The 12,883-nt window shown below is 35.6% G+C and overlaps 1 protein-coding gene across 2 annotated transcripts in view; it reads left to right on the forward strand.

Annotated features, from left to right (window-relative positions):
* Nucleotides 1-2,175: 2,175 nt before the first annotated feature.
* Nucleotides 2,176-12,883, forward strand: part of Cdh18 (cadherin 18) — a 1,002,040-nt gene continuing 991,332 nt past the window's right edge. The window contains exons 1-2 of one of the 2 annotated variants that reach the window (XM_017591202.3): nucleotides 2,176-2,266; nucleotides 2,448-2,609. The gene's annotated coding sequence lies outside the window, so the exon portion shown is untranslated. Of the gene's footprint in view, nucleotides 2,267-2,303; nucleotides 2,610-12,883 lie in introns of those variants that run through there. The other variant, XM_017591201.3, reaches the window with a different exon arrangement.

A 12,883-nucleotide genomic window follows, 5' to 3' on the forward strand; every position in this document is an offset into this window, starting at 1 on the left:
ACTGCTATATCAGATTTTAAAAGAAACATAATTTTCAGGAAACTCATTGAAAATTAGTTGTTTGTTTCTATCATTCAGCTAATAATAGAGTAGAAAAATGAGGATAATAACAAAAAAGATAAAGTTAAATATAATTTAATTGAAGTACATTTTGATAAAGAAACATAAAATACATGTGCAGGTGACATTTATCATCCACTTTATTTCAGATACTGATCAGCACATGGAAATGTGAAATTCTCCACGTGTCAACAGTCCATAAAAGGTTTCAAAGACATCTACAGTGTTTCTTCAGATTTTTCCATATCATTTCAATTCTGCTCATGTATACCCCAGAGTTGGAGGTTATGCCATTTGGTACACCTGGTAAACAGTATGTTTTCATGTGGACCTCAAGTGAGTGAAACAAATCATTTTGCTTTGCCAAGTTTCCTATTGAGCTGTGTGCTAAGATTGTTTGAAAATAATGCCATTTACCCAGTCACTCTTTGCTGAGCATTAAAATTACTCCACACTTTCTATCCTTGCCTTCTTTTTTTGTTCTTCTGTCCTTTGTCATAAGTGTTATATTTGGCATTCATCCACTAAATGCCCTCCCCAATACAACTTCTTCGCCCCTTCTGTTGTTTCTTTTGTTGTTACTTCCCTATCATATTTTATTCCACTTGTAAAGTATTTTCTAAAAAATGGGAGAATTATTGAAATTTATGGCTCTTTTCTTATTTTAAAAATGCTGTGCTATGTATGACAAGATTATTCTTCTGTTATGAGGCATAATCATCTCTTCCTTAGGTACTTGTTGCTCTATAAGTTACTTCTTAATGAAGGAAATCTTTCTCCCTTGTATATGACAACTTGATAATTCCTTAGTACCCACAAGCCTATACGTTCCTATCTGCTTAATTAGAGCAAAATACACCAAAATTACCAAGGTCATAATGATGACTCTTCTTACACTAGTTCATTACTTGTTAGTAAAAGCAGATGTTGGAAAAAATGAATTGCCTAATATTTTCTGAATTGAGTCAAGTAAATCTAGAAACCATTCTTCAAGTAGATGCTACATTACTATTTGTATGTTAATAAAGAATATATATATATATATATATATATATATATATATATATATATATATATATATATCTTATGGCCTCTTTTCCCTTAATCTTCAAGACATGTAGCAAGCATTGAACACCGTAACTGTATTCATTGGCATTGAAGTTAGAAACTACTGTTTGAAATTTAATACCTGTTGGAACTAAATTATAGTATAGCACTTTTTTCATATGTGTAGTGGTTGTGGTCCACCAAAGGCTTGGTTGATCAAGAAGGATTACAGTGAGGAAAATGGTCACTCTTGTATGAGAACTTGAAAAAGAATTGCAAAGTTGTACTATGAGTCTATGTTCTCTTGCCTTATTTTCTTTGATCTCCCATTTTTTGGCAGCATGTGGGAAATGAATGCACAGTCTGTTCTCCCAAGGCTTATTTTGTATTTCTTTATTATGGCCAGTCACAGCCGCTGAGCAAGAAAAGTGTCACTTTAAGAAGAAAATCTTCTTAACCTTGAAGGTTTGAGCTATGTGTGAGATGTTCTATTTGATTCCCTCTGAGATCTATTTGTAGATTTATGCTCTCAAAAATATTTTATACACTGCCATCTGACTCATCTCTTGTTTCAAAAATATCTACAAATATCATCTGTCATTTTTATGAGAAACAAAAATATTGATCATGGTTTTTCAAGAACAAAATGGATAACTCACATCATTCAAAATACTGGGTGTTCTTTAACTGATCTAAGACATAGGTTGCTGGAGGCATTGTTGTTTCTAGCCCAAAGCAGATTCCACTGTAGGCAGCTGTGCTACTGATTGTATATATTGGAGTTCAAAAGATTGTATTTACTCATTGATATTCTGCAACATGTCTCAAATAATGAAAGAAATGGTGAATATGCATAATATTAAATTTCTATCAGTTGGAAAGAAAGGGTTAAAGTTTTAAATGCAAAAATCTGTAATAACACTAAGCTTGCTTTGAGCCTCTGTTCTCTCAAATCCTATTGCTAAGGGAGATAAAATAATGAAAAATACTTGGCTAAACTGCTGGCAAAACTCTTATTGTTTGTACCACACTTGGAAAAGGCTCCTGGGACTAGCATTGGGATCCTTGCTATTGATTGGCTGGTTAAATAGGGGACTATTAGCTTCAGACAGGCTAGATTGATTACACAGCAGCAGCAGGAGCTAAGACTTAGAGCTGAGTGAGCATCAGGGAGAGAGACAGAGAGAGAGGGGGAGAGAGAGAGAGAGAGAGAGAGAGAGAGAGAGAGAGAGAGAGAGAGAGAGAGAGAGAGAATTGCTCTGTTGCTGCTGGTGCCGGATAATCCTGCTTCCCAGCTGCCTCAGTCAACAACTTACTGACTGCTTTTTCTTTTACAAAAGGATGTCAGCTCTGAGAGCCAGCGAGAAATAACAGACTTCACCTTGGAATAGCTCAACACACTCGTGCAGCATTAAAGCAGATTTCAAGAGAAAACAAAAATCAAGCCCTAACCCAGCACCTCTTCATTTCTACATTGCAAAGAGAACAGTTGCATGCTCCAGGTAAGGAAATTATTACCATTTTTTCCATGTGCTTCCTTTTAGACAGCCACAGTATGATACATAGTAGCTAAGCTTGCTTTGAAAACTGAATTTGCAGTAGAGCATCAGAGTCAAATCTGTAAAGTAAAATGGCATATGTTTTAATGAATATATTTCCAGGTTTTCCACAAGTGCATGCACTTTTTGATAAAATCATCACATGTTTATGCAGTGCACTCTCCACATATACACAAGAATTCAGCCAAATCCTTCTTTAAAATCGTAAGGACATTCTTGTGCCAGGATTAAAACATGTTCAGTAATATTCTTTTTTTGCTGTTAAGTAACTTCTATAACATAATGAGAAAGACTGCTACTGACTGAACCGTAAGTTTCAATTTGATGCAGATAGAGAAGCTACTATCTGTTTTTCATTTGGTAATTCTCTCTGAAATCTATCTTCTTAGTTCAGCTTTAACTTTTCAGAGTAAGCAAGCTATGTCCCAACAATGTGACATTAGACTGCCCTATTATTATGGCTATTTATGTTGTGTTTGTTCTTGAAAGAGTCCTGTACAAGGGAAGGAAATTTGAATCCTGAGAAGCTTAGACATTCTGGACTCGCTGCTCAGCTGCAGTCCTATCCATTAATATTTAAAGTGTCAGAGATGGTTTGTGCAGGCAAAGGGCCTGTGAAAACATGCGGTCTTTCCAATATGAAATGTTCTTCTGGGAGCAGGGTTTTACAAGTTGAATTCTCAAGAAATTGTTGGAATGGAACAGGCATAATGGCTGGAGCAATGCAGTCTGAGAGAGATGACTGACCTTAGGGTGTGGGTCAAAATATTAACTGCAAAGAGATAACAGAGGGATGAAAGGGGTTCATTTCTTGCTTGTGGGAAGTAAAATGATTTGTGATATTAATGTGTAAGGGTGTTTACTCTCAGATCAATGAGCAGCTAACATACGGTAAGAGTTTTTCTGTCCTTTGGAGTGAGGTTCCCTAGCTTGATCCTTTTATCAGAGAATATACCACTATATGTTATGGGATCAAAACTTTTTAGTATGCTATTCCATTTTTAAAATAGTTATAAGATTTCTGAGCCTCTTGGGAATAAAATTTTTGAAGTGAAGAACGTCACATAGTCTGACTGTAATATTTGTGCTTTTTAATCACAATTTAGATTTATTTTAAAAATCACATATGCAAAACATATTTCTTCATTATCTTTTCCCATTTTCACATTGTCTTTCAGTTATACATTTAGATGCTTGGGTAGTGCTATTGATCAGGACAATACCACAAGAGAATAATAATAATGGGAATAGAAATTACATAAAATATAGGTTGGCAGAGCTACGTAACTCTATCACTCTATCTCTCTATCTCTAACTCTATATTTATATCGTGTTGCTATGGGATATTGTTAGTAATTTGAAATTGAGTCACTTAATAAAAATGTATGTTTTCTTTTGAATATTATTATTGAGAATCTATTACCAAACGGGAACTGAAGTCTTGCTAGCACATACTATTATTGATGCAATAGGGTTATCTTTAGCAGAATCTTAGTGCTTGTTTTTAAATTTGCTATATCCATTACTGCTGTCATCATCCTGTGTCAATTAGGCTTTCTGGGGAGTACATCAAAAATTGTCAGTAGTATTATTTCATCTTATGTGAATTATTTGATTTATCTTCTAAAAAGACATAACTTAGTTACAACTAAATGATTTATACGTTTTAACAATACCGTATGTTTATCTAAACTTAATTTTCTCACAACAATGTACAAATCTGACTTTATAGTACAGTTTTCCTACTTCTTTATTGATTATGTTGTATGATTCTATAAAAGAGACTAATTTTCAATTGCATTATATCTTTTCCTGTGCTCATTTAAATTGTAATATGAGTATAAATAAATATTTATAGTATGTTTCTATAAGAACCACATTCTTCTCTTAAAAACTTTTTGAAATAGTATCTTTACCCCTGTACCTTCCATGTGTGCACATGTTCTTCCAGCACTTTCAATATTACTTTTATTCTTCAATTATATCTTACAAATTTGCAATTTCTATTAGAATATTTGATGTCCCATGAAGTTATCAGGAAATAGTTAATTATTGGAACAAGAGAGTTCTTATTAATTCAGCACTTCAATTTCCAGTTATTTAATTAGCATGCCCCCCACTCCTGCATTCTGTATTTTTTTTTCTCTGCAAACAAGAACAAGGGAGACTAGTGTCCTGGCAGTGAGACACCTAGAGGGTCATTTGGAGCCTGAGGTGGGCAGTTTACTCAATCAGTTTATCTGCATTTTCTCTTCTCTCTTTGCGTTTGTGAGAGATGTCGAGTTGACCTTTTATTCACCTTCTCATTAACTCCCAGAGTATCAGATGTCTCTCCTGATTACCTATTTTAACCACGCTGAAAGAAAAATTGAGAAAGCATGTTTGCCACTATTTCTGTAGCTCTCTGAACCATTAGGGGGCTCTTTCTCCCCGTGTTATAATCCGTGAAGCACAACAAGGTGATGCTGCCTTCTCCCTGCATTTGTTCTGTTTGGAAGGCATAAATACTGCTTCAGACATTTTTCTAGTGCCACCCCCCCCAAAAAAAAAAAACAGAAACTTTTACAGTCTGTAAAAAGTCTATTTCCAAAGCCAAATAAACATATGCTCTGCTTCTCATTCTTTGAATTTGTTAATGTATATAAATATTTAACTTTTAATAGCTACAGTTATTTAGTGAAATTTAAAGTTTGCATGCTAAGGGGGACCATCACAAAGAATCTAACAAACTTATTTTGGCATTATTCTCAAATAATTGTGTTCAAGACAATGATTCTCACTGATGTTGCTTTTCAAGTATTGTACTCTCAGAAAAAGCAAACAGAATCAAGCTAAGAGAGAGGATTAGCTATTGTTTATATTAAAAAACAGTACAGGAGAACAGAAAGTAAAATGATAGAATTAGTGTCAATCTGCATGCAGGGAGTGCATTTTAAATTCTGAAGCATGTTTTTCCCCCTTTTTTGACTATGAACTCTCATAGGAATAAACAAGACGTAATATAAAAGCTGATTATAGGACAAAAGTGGTCCTGGTGCCCATATCACTTTCAGACACAGTTTTGAAATGCACTATGACCTTTCTTTCATGCAGGCAACCTGCTTTTTCCTTCTGTCTTGCACCCTGAAGATGACAACGTAGTGTTAAACTTGTTCGTATATTCAACAACACTACATAAGACAAATACACGCAATCTATTTGGGGATTGATGCAAGGCTTATATTAGTGATCTGTATACTCATATATACTAAAAGGGATGAACATTAGAACCACCTAATATGTTACAAGACATCTTAAATATAGATCAGATATTGTCAAGGTTTGGGTCGTTATTCCTTTGACAAACTCCCATCTCTAAAAATTATACATAATGATTCACAACAGTAGCAAAATTACAGTAATGTAACAACAAACATAATTTTGTGGTTGGGTCTCACCACATGAGGAACTGTCTTAAGTGTATTAAAAGTTGCAGCACTAGGAAGATTGATAATCACTGAATTAGATATTATCAAAATAAAAACAATATATTGTTATTTATTGACAGAGTTATGAATGACTCCTATGCTATGTTGTTTCTCCTTCTGAAAATTCATTGTCAAAAGGTATGAAGAAGGTTTTGATAACTTTACATTTCTTTCCACAACATAATCTGCTATATTAAATAAACACAGGATTGAAGATAAGAGTTAAACTCAAATATAATCCCATGAATAAAAGTACAAAATTTGCATTCAAATTTGTATGTAGGTCAATTTTTGCCTATAACAAAAAGATTAATATATTCATGTATTCGTGCTTTCAATTCAATTGTAAATAAGTGAAAATATGGCTGAAGTATAGTATTAGTATGTCTTCAGTCACCTACTATGGAAATAATAAAACTTTTCAAAATGTGTGTTTGTGTGTGTGTGTGTGTGTGTGTGTTTGTGTGTGTGCATCTGTGAAGTTATGTGTGTCTGTGTCTGTCTTTGACTGTGTGTGTGGGGGAGAGAGAAAGAGAGGGAGAGGGAGAGAGAGACAGAGACAGAGAGAGAGACAGAGAGAGAGAGAGAGAATATGAACATGTGTGTCTTGATGTGTGCACAGCGTATGCTTACATGGGTATTCATATGTGATGAATGTATACATGGGAAATGTAAGGAGAGTGTCAGCTGATTTGGTCTATCATTCTCCATCTTGTTCTCTTAATAGGAACTCTTGCATTGAACCTTGACCTGAGCTAGTAGCCTGTAAGCACCAGTGTTCAACTTGTTTTGAATCCTATCCCTAGGTCTGGACAGGCAAGCTTGAACAACTGTACCTGGCAATTTTTAAACTTAATTTTATCCTTTCTCTTATTCAATTTATATCCTGCTCACTGCCCCCATCACAGTTATCCCCTCCTACAATCCTTCTGCCACCTGCTACCTTTTGGACTCTCAGATTCTAAACTACTACCAAAGAATATACACTGGCTGGACCTAGGACTCCCCAGTCATATGAAGTAGATGTGTAGCTTGGTCTTCGTATGGTTCTTGAACTACAGGAAAGAAAGATGCTATTACTAAAGCAGTTGCCTCTACTTGGGATATCTAGCATTTTAAATAGATGTTGGGGATTTAATCTCATGTTACATGCTGTGCAACATATCCTTTTATCTTCTCAGCTAGCCTTCTAGTTTGCAGAGTAGGAATGTGGGTGACATTCTATAATAGAATAGTATCAGAAATAAAAACATAGTAAGAAGGTTGTGCCTTACTAAGTGAAATGCAATAACTGAGACTGATAACACTGCATGAGCAGAGGTGTTTGTATTTTACTGTTGCACTTTTAAATGAACTGATTTGTATGTACTATGAGATTATCTTTCATTTTGTCACTTTAAATTTTATTTTTGATGTATTCATAAGAATTGTTTCAGTGTGTCATATTAGTGCCATCACCGTGGGTAACTGAAGAGGACATTGGATCACCATGAGCTACAGTTAGGGATGGTTAAGAACCATCAAGTGTGTGGTGAGAATCAAATCCAGCCTCTGTATTAGGAGCCAGTTTTACCACTGAGCAATCTCTCCATCTTGAGATTTGATTTATATCGTTTTTTTTTTAATTTCCACAAATGTTATTTCTGTGTTCAATATTTACTTTCACTTTAACACAAAGACGGGTATATCTGCGATCAACTTTTGTCATTTTATATGAAACTTTGTCAATGACCTTAGATGTATACATGAGGTTCCTCTGGTAAGTGTTTTCGTCTCATTTGAATTCTTCCTTCAGTCTTGCAAGTTAATATTTGAATACTATTCTTCACAATATGAAATATGAATGAGAGGATTTGGGCACAGAGTTTCTTAGACTAATAGAAGATAATGAATTTGAGTATGATACTCTTTTTAGTAATCACAATCTGGTTAAGGTACATTTAAGTGTTATCACATGATTTTCAAATGTATCAGTGCAAACCATAGGAAGAAAGTTCCAATTCTCACTTTTGTAAATATATTTTTATTGGATATTTTTATTTATATTTGAAATGTAATTCTCTTTCCTAGTTTCCCATCCATAAGGCCCCTATCCCATTCCTTTCCCTTTCCGCTATAAGGGTATTAACCGCCTTTCCTGCCTCCCCTCCCTGACATTCTGCTATAATGAGGCGTCCAGCCTTGGTAAGACCAAGGGCTTTTTCTCCTATTGTTGCCCAACAAGGCCATCCTCTGCTACCTATGCAGTAGGAGCCATGGGTCTGTCCATGAGTAGTCTTTGGGTAGTGGTTTAGTCCCTGGAAGCTCTGGTTGGTTCGTATTGTTAAAGTTGAGATTGTCCAGAAGTAAATGGTAGTATGTAATAGGTTTCTTGGTTTCAGCATGTCAGATGCACTTCAGGAATATTTTACATATACTTGCTGCTTTAGTAAAAGGTAAATTTTAGAATGCCTTTTAGGTGGAAAGAGGAATAAGAGTATGTGTCAGGGCCTAGTACTACCTAGTGTATGCTGCATGGTCGGTGGCTCACTGAAAGATCTCAGGGGTGTGGCAGTTTTAGTTGAACTGCTCCTCTTTCTGTGGGGTAGCCCTCCCTTCAAATTCATCCAGGCTTTCCCCAATTAAACCACAGGGGTGCCCGAAGTCAGTCCACTGTTTGTTTTGTAAGTATGTGCTTCTGTCTCAGTCAGCTGTTCGTTGGGGCTCTTCAAGGGCAGCCATGCTAGGCTCCTGTCTATAAGCATGCCATAGCATCAGTAATAGTGTCAGGTCTTAAAGCTTCCCCTTGAGCGGGATCCCAAGTTGGGCCTGTTACTCTACCTCCTTTCTCTTAGGCTGTTCTCCATTTTTGCCCCTGCAGCATTTTAGACAGAAACCATTCTTGCTCAGTTTTTAACAGTGGAATGGCAACCTCATCCCTCACTTGATGTCCTGTCTTTCTACTAGAGGTAGACTCTACAAGTTCCCTCTCCCCAAGTGTCCTCTCCCCACTGAAGAGTATTTCACGTAAGGTCCCTCCCTTTGAGTTTTGAGAGTCTCTCACCACCCAGGTTTCTGGTACATTTTAGAGGGTACCCAAACCTCCTACCTCCCAAGTTTGACTCTTTCCGTTTTTTTTCTGCTGATCCTCAGGGCTTCACTCCTATTACCCCCAGTACCTGATCATGGTCCCTTTTTCTACTGCTACTCCCCTCTTGCATCCATGTCTCTACCTTTCTCTGTCCCCAACTCCATGATTGCTTTCTTCTCCCTCCCAAGTGGGACTGAGGCATCATGACTTGGACCCTTCAGCTTATTAACCTTGAGTTCTGTGGACCATATCCTGGGTATTCTGTCCTTTTTTGAGTAATATCCACATTTTAATGAGTACATACCACGCTTGTCCTTGTAGGTCTGTGTTACCTCACTTTGCATGATATTTTCTAGTTCTATTCATTTGCCTGCAAAAACTTATAATGGCCTTGTTTTTAATAGATGAAGAGTATTCCATTTTAAAAATGTACCAAGTTTTCAGTATCCATTCTTCTTTTGTGAGACATCTGATTTGTTTCCAGCTTCTGGCTATCACAAACAAGACTGCTAGGAACACAGTATGGCATGGTGGTGCATCTTTTGGGTATATGCCGAAGAGTGGTATACCTGGGTCTTCAGGTAGGTCTATTCCAAATTTCTTGAAGAAACACCAGATTGATTTCCAGAGTCGTTGTACAAGTTTGCAATACCATCAGCAATGGAGAAGTGTTCCTTTTTGTCCACATTCCTGCCAACATGTGCTGTCACTTGAGTTTTTGATCTTAGCCATTCAGACTGGTGTAAAGTGCAATCTCAGGGTCATTCTGATTTGCACTTCCCTGATGATTAAGGACTTTGAACATTTCTTTAAGTGCTTCTCAATCATTTGAGATTCCTCTGTTATTAATTCCCTGTGTTTTTTCTATATCCCATATTTTGATTGGGTTGTTTGGTTTTTTTGGAGGTTAGATTCTTGAGTTCTTTGTGTATTTTGAATATTAGCCTTCTATGGGATATGAGGTTATTGAAGTCTTGTTTCCCAATCTGTAGGTGGATGATTTGTCTTATTGATTATATCCAGTGCTTTACAGAAGCTTTGCAGTCTCATGAGGTCCCTATTATTAGTTCTTGATCTTGGAGCCTGAGTGTCTGGATTCATGTTTAGGACATTTTACCTTCATGCCAACACATACACAGCAGAGGACTGACATGTCTGGTCTCAGTGAGAGCAGATGCACTTAAAAGTCTATAGACTTAAGCCCAGGAACTGGCGAAGCCTGGCAGAATGAGTTAGTGGTGGTAGAGGGGGAAAGGGGAGACACAGCATCCTCTTGAAGATATGGGAGGTGGAATGGGATGAGGAACTTTTGAGAGAGGATAATGGTTGTACTATAAAAAGATTTAAAGATACTTAATAATAATAAAAAAGTACTTATTGCTTTTCAGAAGACCCAGGTTTCTACATAGTGGTTCACAAGTGTAGCCAACTACAGTTTAGGGCATTTGACATCCTGCCCTGGTCTGGCCTTTTCTAGCTTTCATGTGTTGTACATACATACATACATACATACATACATACATACATACATGAGGCAAAACATTCAGATATATCTATATCTGTCTATCTTTATATATATATATATATATATATATATATATATATATATATTGTGTGTGTCTAAAACTAACATTTAATAAGATAGTCAGAGGGTATAATGGTTGTTATACTGGTTGGTTTTGTGTCAACTTGACACAAGCTAGAGTCATCAAAGTGAAAAGATCCTCAGTTGAGTAAATGCCTCTATAAGATCCATCTGTAAGGGAATTTCTCAATTAGTGATCAGTGGATGGTGCCATCTCTCAGCTAGTGTCCTGAGCTCTATAAGAAACCTGTGTGAACAAGCCAGTAAGCAGTATTCCTCCCTGGCTTCTGCATTAGCTCTTGCCTCCAAGTTCCTGTCCTGTTTGAGTTCCTGTCTTGAGTTACTATGGTGATGAACAGAAAAGTGGAAGTGCAAGCTTAATAAACCCTTTCCTTCCCCCACCCCAGCCTTCCAAAGAGGAAAGAGAGAAGGAGGAGGAGGAGGAAGAGAGAGAGAGAGAGAGAGAGAGAGAGAGAGAGAGAGAGAGAGAAGACTAAATAATAGTATTTTCTAATGTTCTCTTATCCTCACTTTATATCACTATTTATACTGATTTTCTGTTATGAACATCTTGTCTGGTGTGGCCAATACTCTAAGTGACAGCTCAAGAAATGCACCCAAGCAATTGGACCATTATGTTTTTTATATTCTTTCGGTTTTCTTAAGATATGTCCTTCACATCATGTGTTTGATAGGCTTTATCCACTCACAGTGTCAGGTATCTGCCAAAATAATATTTCATGCATACTTTTTATTGCCTTTTGCTGTCCTTAGCCTGACATGTCTATGCTTACACAGTTCTTCCTGAAGTAATTCTGCCATTTTATTATTTTGTTCATAGCTTCACCTTTAATAGACTTTCATATTGTTATAACCCATGTAAGCCAGTAAGTGTAATGTTCTTTGAATGGCTCTTTTCATAGAGTAATATGAATTTCAAATTGTTTATATTGTTCCATTGTTTGATAGCTTATTTCTTTTTTAGTGCCAAATAATATACTACTAAATGTTTGGAACAGTTTTTCTCCTCATCCATGCAGTTACTAAAATGTGACCAGCTCTTCATAATCTGGAGAATCATCAGTCAAGGTTCTATGAGCTTTTTTTGGACAGCATTTGTTTGTTTGTAAGTTTTAGCTAATAAAGGGAAATTTTTATGATTATGATTGCCTGTGTGTTTTCCTCAGGTTTACTACCATAAGAAACTATAACCTTGTCCTTAAAGTTTGTGCTATAGTTAGATTTCCAAAAGTAAATAATGAAAGCTATTCCTCCACATATTTATGAGATTTTAGTATTTCTAGATAATCATATTATTAAAAATTACTTTAATTTTTGATATTATAATATAGTTATTTGTTATCTCAGTCTCAGTTAAAATCCTTCAATATATACCTCCTGGCTCACTTTCAAATTCACAGTTTAATAGATGTGTCTAGTTACATTTAACATATACTTCTGATTATTTATAGCAATTCATTTATTGCTGTGAAAGAGATCAAACAATTTCTAATTTTCAGAATGCATATTTATATAACCAATTGTCATTATTAGTTTGGGCAAATTATTTTTATATTTGCTAAACAAGTTTAGGATTATGGAAGTTTACAACCCGGTGAGTTCTATATTTCCTTATTAAAATTATTTGTAATTTAGAATTAAAAGTAAAAAAATAAAGTAATAGAATAAATTATATAAATTTTATTTGCCAAATATATTGTTAAAATGATTTTTATTTTATTTTTCTGAGGTTATAATTACATCATTTTCCCTTCTCATTTCTATCACCAAAGCCTCTTGCTCCCTTTCAAATTCATGGTCCCTTTAGAATATTTGTTGTTAAACACATATATGCTTATGTTTACACATATGTACTCTATGTAAATGGAGCTTGTATAATGTGACTCTTACATATGTTTTCAGGGCTGACAAGTTGATATTGCATAACCAATTGGCAAGCTTTCCCCTTGCTTAGACAATTTCTCCAGTTCTCAGCATACTTTAGAAGTTCATAATTCATAGGGTAAATTTGAGGCTTCTTGAGTTTTCTCTGTACACTTTAGCAAATCTAGCATAGTCCTTGTTCAGCGTATGT

The sequence above is a fragment of the Rattus norvegicus genome, chromosome 2, assembly GCF_036323735.1.
Source record: "Rattus norvegicus strain BN/NHsdMcwi chromosome 2, GRCr8, whole genome shotgun sequence".
Lineage (NCBI taxonomy): Eukaryota > Metazoa > Chordata > Mammalia > Rodentia > Muridae > Rattus > Rattus norvegicus.